Genomic DNA, 11113 nt, shown 5'->3' on the forward strand with positions numbered 1-11113 from the left:
CCATGGGTAAGAAAAAGTAAGGATTCATCAAGCTAATTTAGCTTGCAGATGGCCTTCTCTCTGTCCTCCAGAAGCTCCTACACCCTGACCGTTTCGGCGACACCTGTCAGAGCTGAGGTCAGACTGCAGTCTAGCCTCTGATCATGTCACCAGTGTAGGAAGCTTCACAGGGTCATGAGTCACCTGCCATGGCTGAGAGGTCCGGGCAGGCCGCCCCGCCCAGAGAAACCTCTGAGGAGAGGCAGAAACAAGAGAGAAAGACACACGACTGGCAGAGAAACACAGAATGAGTAAAGAGCTGGACCGACAGGCAGGCCGTCAACCAGAGTAAAGACTAAGAGGGAAACACAGGGTCAAGGGACACAGAAGGTGGAAACAGAAATGAAGACAGGACCCAAATACTCGGAGTTGGGCTCGAGAGAAACACAAAGCTGACAGAGGCCGAGTTAATAGGCATAAAGGGCAGGCGATGACAGGTGACAGACAGCAAGAGAGGTGAAACGCAGAGGTAAAGAGACCAGGATCAGCGAAGTCCCAAGCGCAGTCTTTCTCCTGGCTTTGACTCAAACGAGAGGTCGCCAAGCCGCGCCCACTCCGCGCCCCTGAAAGGCCGGAGGGGCGGTCTGACGGGGGAAGAGGGGGTGGCGGGATCTCTAAGCGCTCTGGCCCGCCGAGGTCCGTCACCGGAGGGTGACCTTGGACGAGACTCTGCCTCGGGGGCCTCGGTGTCGCTGCACGAGCTCCGGGCTGGCCAGAGACCGCAGAAGTGGGACCCGGAGCGCCGGGACTCCAACGGTCCCGCGTGCGGCTTCGGCATCCCGGTCGGCGTAATGGGCCTGACGGTGTCAGCGGTGAGCGCGCCGGAACCTGGAGAGAACCCCTCAAACCTCTCCGGTTTCCATTCCTGCCCCCTTGCTACGCGTGGTCCTGACTCTGCCATACCTGCCAAGGGCTCGGCGCTCACATAGCCCGCCGGTGGGATACTTTCCGCCGCAGCCGGCGCCGGGCCCGCTCAAGCCGTAGCTGCCGCGACCGCCTCAGCCTGCGCCTCCCGCCTCCGGAAACGCTTACCGGTCCCCCCCGCAAAACTGCCAGTGCTTCCGGGGGTGCGTCTGAGAGAAAGCGATGTGCGCATGCGGGACTCGCATTCGGGGCGGGGCGTCAGGAGCGTGCTCCGAGAGAACCCGCGGCTGCGCAGTACAACCCGGAGCATGTCAGTCTCCTGTAGGTACTCTAGGGCCAAAGCTGACATTTGCGGAGAGGAGTGCTAAATAATCCAAGTCTATGCCCCAACCAGTAACGCTGAAGAAGCTGAAGTTGAACCGTTCTATGAAGACCTACAAGACCTTTTAGAACTAACACCCAAAAAACATGTCCTTTTCATTATAGGGGACTGGAATGCAAAAGTAGGAAGTCAAGAAACACCTGGAGTAACAGGCAAATTTGGCCTTGGAATGCGGAATGAAGCAGGGCAAAGACTAACAAGAGTTTTGCCAAGAAAATGCACTGGTCATAGCAAACACCTTTTTCCAACAACACAAGAGAAGATTCTACACATGGACATCACCAGATGGTCAACACCAAAATCAGATTGATTATATTCTTTGCAGCCAAAGATGGAGAAGCTCTATACAGTCAACAAAAACAGGACCAGGAGCTGACTGTGGCTCAGATCATGAACTCCTTATTGCCAAATTCAGACTTAAATTGAAGAAACTAGGGAAATCCGCTACACCATTCAGGTATGACCTAAATCAAATCCCTTATGATTATACAGTGGAAGTGAGAAATAGATTTAAGGGCCTAGATCTGATAGATAGAGTGCCTGATGAACTATGGACTGAGGTTCGTGACATTGTACAGGAGACAGGGATCAAGACGATACCCATGGAAAAGAAATGCAAAAAAGCAAAATGGCTGTCTGGGGAGGCCTTACAAATAGCTGTGAAAAGAAGAGAAGCGAAAAGCAAAGGAAAAAAGGAAAGATACAAGCATCTGAATGCAGAATTTCAAAGAATAGCAAGAAGAGACAAGAAAGCCTTCTTCAACGATCAATGCAAAGAAATAGAGGAAAACAACAGAATGGGAAAGACTAGAGATCTCTTCAAGAAAATTAGAGACACCAAGGGAACATTTCATCCAAAGATGGGCTCGATAAAGGGTAAAAATGGTATGGACCTAACAGAAGCAGAAGATATTAAGAAGAGGTGGCAAGAATACACAGGAGAACTATACAAAAAAGATCTTCACAACCAAGATAATCACGATGGTGTGATCATTCACCTAGAGCCAGACATCCTGGAATGTGAAGTCAAGTGGGCCTTAGAAAGCATCACTAGGAACAAAGCTAGTGGAGGTGATGGAGTTCCAGTGGAGCTATTTCAAATCCTGAAAGATGATGCTGTGAAAGTGCTACACTCAATATGCCTGCAAATTTGGAAGACTCAGCAGTGGCCACAGGACTGGAAAAGGTCAGTTTTCATTCCAATCCCAAAGAAAGGCAATGCCAAAGAATGCTCAAACTACTGCACAATTGCACTCATCTCACATGCTAGTAAAGTAATGCTCAAAATTCTCCAAGCCAGACTTCAGCAATATGTGAACTGTGAACTTCCAGGTGTTCAAGCTGGTTTTAGAAAAGGCAGAGGAACCAGAGATCAAATTGCCAACATCCACTGGATCATGGAAAAAGCAAGAAAGTTCCAGAAAAACATCTATTTCTGCTTTCTTGACTATGCCAAAGCCTTTGACTGTGTGGATCACAATAAACTGTGGAAAATTCTGAAAGAGATGGGAATACCAGACCACCTGACCTGCCTCTTGAGAAACCTATATGCAGGTCAGGAAGCAACAGTTAGAACTGGACATGGAACAACAGACTGGTTCCAAATAGGAAAAGGAGTCCATCAAGGCTGTATATTGTCACCCTGCTTATTTAACTTCTATGCAGAGTACATCATGAGAAACTCTGGGCTGGAAGAATCACAAGCTGGAATCAAGCTTGCCGGGAGAAATATCAATAACCTCAGATATGCAGATGACACCAGCCTTATGGCAGAAAGTGAAGAGGAGCTAAAAAGCCTCTTGATGAAAGTGAAAGAGGAGAGTGAAAAAGTTGGCTTAAAGCTCAACATTCAGAAAATGAAGGTCATGGCATCTGGTCCCATCACTTCATGGGAAATAGATGGGGAAACAGTGGAAACAGTGTCAGAATTTATTTTGGGGGGCTCCAAAACCACTGCAGATGGTGACTGCAGCCATGAAATTAAAAGACGCTTACTCCTTGGAAGAAAAGTTATGACCAACCTAGATAGCATATTCAAAAGCAGAGACATTACTTTACCAATAAAGGTAGGTCTAGTCAAGGCTATGGTTTTTCCTGTGGTCATGTATGGATGTGAGAATTGGACTGTGAAGAAGGCTGAGCATTGAAGAATTGATGCTTTTGAACTGTGGTGTTGGAGAAGACTCTTGAGAGTCCCTTGGACTGCAAGGAGATCCAACCAGTCCATTCTGAAGGAGATCAGCCGTGGGATTTCTTTGGAAGGAATGATGCTGAAGCTGAAACTCCAGTACTTTGGCCACCTCATGTGAAGAGTTAACTCATTGGAAAAGACTCTGATGCTGGGAGGGATTGGGGGCAGGAGGAAAAGGAGATGACAGAGGATGAGATGGCTGGATGGCATCACTGACTCGATGGATGTGAGTCTGAGTGAACTCCGGCAGTTGGTGATGGACAGGGAGGCCTGGTGTGCTGCAATTCATGGGGTCTCAAAGAGTCGGACACAACTGAGGGACTGAACTGAACTGAAAGTGAAAGTGAAAGTGAAGTCGCTCAGTCGTGTTCGACTGTTTGCGACCCCATGGACTGTAGCCTACCAGGCTCCTCTCTCCATGGGATTTTCCAAGCAATAGTACTGGAGTGGATTGCCATTTCCTTTTCCAGGGGATCTTCCCGACCCAGGGATCGAACCCAGGTCTCCTGCATTGTAGACAGACTCTTTACTGTCTAAGCCACCAGGGAACTGAACTGAACTGAGTGCTAAATAAACATTTTGACCTATCTCAGCTTGTCTAATAGAGATTATGTCAAATCCTTTACTGGCTACACAGGGCCTTTAGCTTGTAGTGGATGCTCAGTAAGAGTTCAGTGAAGGGACCAATGCCCTCTCAAGCATTGTGCTGGGTTCCTCTAGGAAAAGCCTCACCCCAATTGAATGACTCATAACTGGTCCAGACTATTCGTGATAAACTCATTCTTATTAGCCAATAGTTGGACTAGGCATAGGCATGTGACCAATTTCTGGCCCATAATACTTTTAGAAGCCATCGACTGGGGCTTCTGAAAAAGTTTCTGTTTATTCTGTCCTTGTTTTCAAAGTCCACCAAGACATCTAGTTGAATATGCTCAAGTGTTTTGCAGGTTTTATTTTCTTCCTGTCTCTAAGTTTGAAAATTCAGTTACTGGCATGTCCCTGTGATATGACAAACGCTAACGAAGCAGAAAGATTGAGAGAGCCTAGTTCTCAGATGAGGTTAAGCTAAGTCTCAGGTTTGGACTGTGTATCCTTGGATGTTTGTTGTATGAGCTTTACGATTAGTAAGTGGCGCAACTTCAGTTAAGCCCTGCAGTCTGGCTCCAGACCCAAGCTCTCGGCTCTGCAGGACTGCTTTGTCTTGGGGTTTATTTCTGGCAGTGTTATAGACTGCTCAGTTGCTCAGGCGTGTCCAGCTCTGCAACCCCATGGACTGTAGCCTGCCAGGCTCCTGGGTCCGCGGAATTTTCCAGGCAAGAATACTGGAGTGGGTTGCCATTTCCTACTCCAGGTGATCTTCCTGACCAAGGGATCAAACCCAAGTCTCTTGCATCTCCTGCATTGGCAGGCAGATTCTTTACCACTGCACCGCCTGGGAACTCTGTTAATAGACTACATATCTCCAAGTATAACAGCAACAAAACAGATAAAATTGCTAGGAGAAATATCAAAAATATGAATTCACAATCAAAAAAACAAAACCCACGGGCAGAGAAGACAATCAGCAGCGTCAGATACATTGTAAGTGTCTAGCTCATTGGAAGGGTTAAATTACTAATGAGGTGCAGCTGGAGAGAAATTCATGAGCTAAAAAATAGATTTGAAGAAAATAATCCAAAAGCCATCCCAGAGAGATAAGGAAATGAGAAAGAGTGAGGTCTGCTGGTGCTGCTAAGTCGCATCAGTTGTGTCTCTCTTTTATGTTAGAAAATAATAAACTGAATATGAACAAAGTAGTTGTCAAATATTGATGGCTGAGAATTTTCCAGAATCAATGAAAGAGAAGCAGCCTCAGGAAACACAAGGAATCCCAGCTAGGATTGAGGAAAAGAAAACCCAGATCTGGTTAAACTGCAGAACACCAAAGCATGAGATGATTTTAAAACCAGATAAAGAAAGTCAGATTATCTACCATAGAATGATAGTGATACCAACTCCTGGCTACTCAACAGCAATAATGGGAGGAATGATAATAATAATAGCATGAAATAATATCATTAATGGAATAATTGCCTTATTAGATGAGAGAAAATAATCTTATACCTAGAATTGTATACTTAGCAAATAATCTTTCAAAAAATGAAAACATAATACTTTTCAGATCAACAGAAACTAAGAGTTACTACCAATAGAACTTAACTGAAGCATCTCTTAGAAGAAATAAGAAGAAGCATCTCTAAGAAGAAGCATCTGTAAGAAGAAGCATCTCTAAGAAGAAATCTCTTATTTCAGGAAGAAATAAAATGATCCCAAGAGGAAAAACTGAGGAACAGTAAGGATTAGTAAGCAGATAAAATGGCAAACATAGGTAAATATAAACAAACATTAGGGACAAACAAACAAAGCGTAGGATCAAAAAATGTAAAACCAAAATAATGGAATGATAGTATAAAAAGATTACTGAACTGAATGCATTATAAAATTGTGCGTTAGTTAACTATTGCATAACATAGAGCCTCAAAACCTCAGAGGGATACAGCTTTATTTGTTTCTGGTTCATATGTCTAGTGTCTGCTTGGGGTTGGTTAGAAAGCTTTGCTCAGCTTGGCTGGACTTGCCTACATGTCTAGGGTCAGCTGATCTAGGGTAGTTTTGGCTGGGAGCCCTGACTCTGTTCCATGTGTCTCTTACTCACCAGCCAGACAATGGGGATAAATTCTCATGGCAATGGTAGGTACACAAAAGAGAGCAATGGAAATGTATGAGCACATTTTCCAAGACTTTAAAAAATATTTTATTGGCTAAAGCAGGTCACATGACTAAGTAGTAGTGAAAGTTGCTTAGTCATGTCCAACTCTTTGGGACCCCATGGACTATACAGTCCATGGAATTCTCCAGGCCAGAATACTGGAGTGGGTAGCTTTTCCCTTCTCCAGGGGATCTTCCCAACCCAGGGATTGAAGCCAAGTCTCCAGCATTGCAGGCAGATTTTCTACCAGCTGAGCCACCAGGGAAGCCCAAGAATACTGGAGTGGGTAGCCTATCCCTTCTCCAGTGGATCTGCCCAACCCAGGAATAGAATTGAGGTCTTCTGCATTGCAGGTGGATTCTTTACCAACTGAGCTATTCAGTTCAGTTGCTCAGTCGTGTCCAACTCTTTGCGACCCCATGAACCGCAGCACGCCAGGCCTCCCTGTCCATCACCAATTCCCAGAGTCTACCCAAGTCTACTCCCACTGAGTCGGTGATGCCATCCAACTGTCTCATCCTCTGTCATCCTCTTCTCCTCCTGCCCTCAATCTTTCCCAGCATCAGGGTCTTTTCCAATAAGTCAGCTCTTTGCATCAGGTAGCCAAAGTATTCGAGTTTCAACTTCAACATCAGTCCTTCCAATAAACACCCAGGACTGATCTCCTTTAGGATGAATTGGTTGGATCTCCTTGCAGTCCAAGGGACTCTCAAGAGTCTTCTCCAACACCACAGTTCAAAAGCATCAATTCTTTGGCACTCAGCTTTCTTTATACTCCAACTCCCGCATCCATACACGACCACCCGAAAAACCATAGCCTTGACTAGACAGACCTTTGTTGGCAAAGTAATGTCTCTGCTTTTGAATATGCTATCTATGTTGGTCATAACTTTCCTTCCAAGGAGTAAGCATCTTTTAATTTCATGGCTGCAGTCACCATCTCCAGTGATTTTGGAGCCCCCCCCCAAATAAAGTCAGCCACTGTTTCCACTGTTTCCCCATCTATTTGCCATGAAATGATGGGACTGGATGCCATGATCTTAGTTTTCTGAATACTGAGCTATTAGGGAAGCCCAAGGCTATAGTAGAAGGGAGCTATAAAGGATTATGGCAAAGAGTATGCATAAGAAAGCAAAGAATTGGAGCCATTAATTGTATCAGCCAGTTACAGTGAACCGATTCCACTGTCTATAAAAGTATTGGTTAGCGTTAGACTTCTAATGAAATACGAATGTTAAAATTTCAAGGCTTACTATTTAAAGAATAAAAACCAGAGGAAGAAGAAGAATATTTTTAAAAAGAAGGAAAGTACTTTCCTGGTGGTCCAGTGGTTAAGAATCCACATGCCCACGCAGGAGACACAGGTGCAACCCCTGATATGGGGAAGATTCCACGTGCAACTAAATCTGTGCACTGCAACTACTGAAACCCACGGGCTCTAGAGCCTGTACTCTGCAACAAGAGAAGCCACTGCAATGGGAAGCCCTGGCTCACCGCAATTGGAGAAAGTCAGCACATAGCAATGAAGACTCAGTGCAGCCAAAAGTAAATAAACAAAATTTTAAAAGGAGGAGGGGCCTTCCCTAGTGGCCCAGTGTCTCTCAATGCAGGGGGTCTGGGTTTGATCCCTGAGCAGGTAACTAGATCCCACATGCCCTGTGTGCTGCAATGGAAGACCCTGCATGCCTCAACGGAGACCTGGCACAGCCAAATAAAAAATACTTTAAAAATTATGTTGAAAAAATAAAAAAAAAAAAAAGAAGGAAAGGGGGAGAAAGGAAGGAAACAAAGGCAGGAATGAAAGAACATAAACAGTGGAAAAATACAAAGCACAAAATAAGTGGAAAAATAAATTTAAATACTTCAGTAATCACAATAAGGCTCCACTGGTGGCTTAGTGGGTAAAGAATCCACTTGTAATGCAGGAGACACGGGAGATGCTAGTTTGATCCCTGAGCTGGGAAGATTCCCTGGAGGAGGAAAGACAACCCACTCCAGTATTGCCTAGAAAATTCTGTGGACAGAGGAGTCTAGCAGCAACAGTCCAAAGAATCGGATGTAACTAAGTGACTAAGCAGAGCACAGCATATATATTTTAAAACCTAAACCATCTAGTTAAAAGATAGATTGTAACACCAACTTTTGAAAAAATTTAGCTATAAGAATTGATGCTTTTGAACTGTGGTGTTGGAGAAGACTCTTGAGAGTCCCTTGGACTGCAAGGAGATCCAACCAGTCCATTCTGAAGGAGATCAACCCTGGGATTTCTTTGGAAGGAATGATGCTAAAACTGAAACTCCAGTACTTTGGCCACCTCATGCGAAGAGTTGACTCATTGGAAAACACTCTGATGCTGGGAGAGATTGGGGCCAGGAGGAGAAGGGGACGACAGAGGATGAGATGGCTGGATGGCATCACGGACTCGATGGATGTGAGTCTGAGTGAACTCCAGAAGATGGTGATAAACAGGGGGGCCTGGTGTGCTGTGATTCATGGGGTCGCAAAAGAGTTGGACACAACTGAGCGACTGAACTGAACTGAACTGAATGCACAAAGACAAATTCTAAAGTCAAAGAATGGTAAGAGATTCCATGCTGGGTCTCTTTTAGCTGTATCAACATTGGGCAAGGTAGACTTTGAGGCAAAAGCATTGCTAGAAGTAGTGTGGTGAATTTTATCATCGTCCTTAATAATTTGCAACTCCTGTAAAAGGCCTGTACTTCCCAACTTGTGGACTTCAGGCTTGGTCACTGACACATGAATAGAAGTGATGAACCATCTATTCTTTCCCTCCGCCACAGGCAGGTCACATCCAAGGTGGGGCTGCTCCTTCCACTGGGTCCTTAAATGAAAATAAGTTAGAATGAAGAGTGGGTAGTGCCAAAATGACCCCAGTGTGCATGCTCAGTCATGTCCGGCTTTTGCCACCCCATGGATTGCATGCAGCCCACCAGGCTCCTCTGTCCGTGGAATTTTCCAGGCAGGAATACTGGAGTGGATTGCCATTTCCTTCTCCAGGGGATCTTCCTGACCCAGGGATTGAACCCACGTCTCTTGCGCCTCCTGCATTGGCAGGCAGATTCTTTACCATGGTACCACCTGGGAAACCCCACAAATGACCCAAAGGATGTATAACATGAGTGAGAAATTAATCATCATCTTTATAAGCCACCGAGATTTTGAAGTTAGGCGTGGTCATGTGGCTTACTTTGACTAATGTAATACGAAATATGTCAGTTCCAAGTGGATACTTTATGAATGAGTACATGATTCATGCCTAACTTAGCAAAAGATGACTAATAAATATAGGCTACTTTATAATGAGAAAGGTTCAACTCACCAGAAGTACATGATAATTCTAAATTGTGACCATATGATATCATAGCCTCAAAAAATGATATAGAGTAAAAATTGGTAGAAATCCATAGATTCACCATCAGAGTGGAGATTGTGGAATTCATGAGTGTTGCCACAAAATATTTTCTTTCTTTCTCCTGGAGAGGATAGGCCTGCCCCTGAACATGGATGTGGCCTTGTGGCTTTCTTTGGCCCATGAAAAAGGAATTGAAATGACCTGTGCCATGTTCAGGTGAAAGCATGGGGAGTCAGTGTGTAGTTCGCCTCCTCACTTTCTCTCTGCCATGGAGACCAGCAATGCTCCAGAAAGTGCCTGCTCCATCAACAAGAGTCCTAGAGTGAAAATGGCAGGTGGGAGATCCCTAAGCTGACCAGAGATAAAAACCCAGGGTTGGGACTGCATGTTTTGTTTTTTTGGTGGCCAGGGCATGTGGAATCTTAGCTCCCTGACCAGGGGTGGAACCTGCACCCCTTGCAGTGAAAGGCAAAGTCTTAACTACTGGGCTTCCAGGGAAGTCCCTCAGTCCGCCATTACTACAAAACAGTTCACCCCAAAATTCAGTGGCTTAAAACAACACTGATTTATTTTTTCACTTATGTGTCTACAGGTCAGTGAAGTTGGACTCAGCTGAGCAGCTGTGTTTCAGGCTGTGGGTCCACGTGAGCCTGGCTCCTCATGGCAGGTTGGGCTCAGGTCTGCCCATGTGTTTCCATTTTGGGATCCAGCTGAAGGGATGGTAACTACCCAGGGGAAACTCTTCTCATGGAATGCAGAGATATTAAGAGATGAAGCCTCACTGCGCAAGCATATTTTTGTCATTTCTGTTAACATCACACTGGCCATAACAAGTCATATGGCTGAGCCCACAGGCAAGGGGTAAGAAAGTGGACTCCACTTCTAGTGAGGGGGATATGCAAAGTCCCATGGGAAAAGGACACAGGGGATGGTGAGGAATTTGGGCCAATATCTCAATATATCATCATGACTCTGATATTGGAATGAGAAGAATTCAGGGGGGCCATCTATTAATAGGAAAGTGTAGATAAAGAGGAAGGATGAAAAGAACAGAGAGGTATGCAAGTTGGTGAGAGTCCAGGGATCTTTATGGTGTGGCCAGTGAGAAACCTCTGGCGCAGAAAGCAAGAACGTTCATTTATGATAAAAGATATTTCATATGTGAATTTAAGCTGGTTTTTTTCCTTTTGGCTTGAGTGCTTGTGATGTTAACCTCCGCTCTGTCATCCTAGACTTTCAGTAAAGGCTGTTAGACCCACAAAAAGCCCTGCAATAGTGGTGTGTGTGTGTGTGTGTGTGTACATCAAAGGAAGGGTCAAGTTCCTTTGGAGACAATGACAGAAATAGAACAAATTCAACATAAGCTGGCACTTAGATCCAGGAGTAACAAGGACAGGTGCTCCCAGGGTACCTGCAGACATCTTGGAAACACACTGAAGTCTCCACAGGAGAAGATGTGGTGGTTTTAGCTGATCATCTTTGTCTTTTTTTTTTTTTTTTTTGGCCGCACTGCAT

The 11113-nt window shown here is 45.1% G+C and overlaps 1 protein-coding gene across 1 annotated transcript in view; it reads right to left on the reverse strand.

Moving 5' to 3' along the window:
- Positions 1–1062, reverse strand: part of ZBTB43 (zinc finger and BTB domain containing 43) — a 30545-nt gene extending 29483 nt beyond the window's left edge. The window contains exon 1 of the mRNA XM_027966437.2: positions 943–1062. The gene's annotated coding sequence lies outside the window, so the exon portion shown is untranslated. The remainder of the gene's footprint in view (positions 1–942) is intronic.
- Positions 1063–11113: the final 10051 nt, after the last annotated feature.

This window comes from Ovis aries, chromosome 3 (genome assembly GCF_016772045.2).
Source record: "Ovis aries strain OAR_USU_Benz2616 breed Rambouillet chromosome 3, ARS-UI_Ramb_v3.0, whole genome shotgun sequence".
In the NCBI taxonomy this organism is placed as follows: Eukaryota; Metazoa; Chordata; class Mammalia; order Artiodactyla; family Bovidae; genus Ovis; species Ovis aries.